Below are 1746 nucleotides of genomic sequence, written 5' to 3' on the forward strand. Positions count from 1 at the left end.
AATGTATATAATTATTATGAGATAATAAAGTATATATAAATCGACTGATAACTTGCATTGAAGTAATGGAGGTTGTCTGTGGTGATTCATTTTCTTTGTAACTCATCTTTGTGTTACAAAATACAGTTTCTCTGATGCACAATTCACGCTCAATATGTGTCATTCACTCTCACAATACAAATCTCACGGGCCAGAGGATTACAATGACGTCACTACCGGATTAGTGGCGCCAGTGGTTCTGTTTCAGAAATGGCTATAGCAGACGACGTTTTATGTATAGAAGGAGCAATTTCAAAAGACAACACATAAACGAATAGATTATGCGATTTAATTATTTCTTAATGAACTTGGGCACAAAAAATATCACCACAAATTATACACCCTTTATGTACACAGTGGTCAGTCTTTAACGTTATTAGTTTAGGAGTATATATGTTATTAAAGCACAAGTCTGTGTCTCTGCATTTTTATTGTGACAGAGGTACATTATCACAATCTGTACATATTAACTCGTTAATTTGTAAACGTTCGTTCATCAATCTTAATCTATGCATAAACATTATGTGCACGTGTAAATAAATGCACACCCAAACATAAACATATTTTCATGAAACCCTCTATTTTCTCTATAATTATCCTTGCTACTTTTTGTGCGTGGAATCAATGGGGTATGATATGTATGTCAAAATTTTGCCGTGCCTAAAAATGATTGTTTATTTTGTATTACCACATTAAAAAATATATATAATGTGTTATGGAATGGAGAGTACTTCTGGAAAATGTATCATAGTTCCTTTATCTTACAACACTTAAACCTATGGACAGATTACGCAGGGAGACCATCACTGTGCCTTCCAAGGTGTTGATATATAGTGAGGCATGGTAATAAAACAGCTGAAATAAGTAATATATTTTTTTCTTTTCCACACCGAAAGACGCGTTCAGACATTACAATTTCTTCAAATACAAAACACAATCCGAAATACAAACGCGGATTGCAGAGACTGACAAGCCATATCACAATTACAATCACAGTTGTTATCACCACAGCCGGATATTGTTTGAGGCTAAGAAGAGCTCCGTTTTAAGCCATTTTAAAATCTTCAGATAAAGACAAAAACACCGTAGATCTCAAGTACTGCCAGCTGATTATTTATTATTATTTTTTTTTGGGGGGTCAAATGCGTCATAAACAGTTAAATTCAGTCTGTACAGTGTTTTGACTTGTATATAATTATGATACACAGAAGAATCATACAGCGAAGAAATAAATGTTGCAATGAAACGAGAACATTGTACTTATGACAAGTATGGTTGTGGTTACGTACTCAAAGTTAGATCTGTAAAGCGGCAATTATTTTACTCCTTGGTTTATAGATCAGCCACGCTTGTTTTTCCCGATTGTCGAAAATAAGAATAATTGAGAAATCGGCTTTTATTTTTTCCTGCCGCCCCTAATCCGATACGATTTTAGTACAATGTGAACAAAATGGAAATATTTGTAAAATCAACTCTTTTTATATTACCGCTGATGTTCAAGATAACCAACCATCTTGAAAATAAATCAATGCAGATGCAACAACAACAATAACAAAATGATAAATAAAGATAAAAGATTAAAAAAAATAATAAATCGATGGTACCCACCGTTTGTCTCAAGCACAGTATGTCACCAGTTCTATCAAAGTCTGCGGGCACATTTATTTTTTTTCCGCCTGTCACATGTTTCCAGAAATCAAATAACTA

The sequence above is a fragment of the Penaeus vannamei genome, chromosome 14 (assembly GCF_042767895.1).
Source record: "Penaeus vannamei isolate JL-2024 chromosome 14, ASM4276789v1, whole genome shotgun sequence".
Lineage (NCBI taxonomy): Eukaryota > Metazoa > Arthropoda > Malacostraca > Decapoda > Penaeidae > Penaeus > Penaeus vannamei.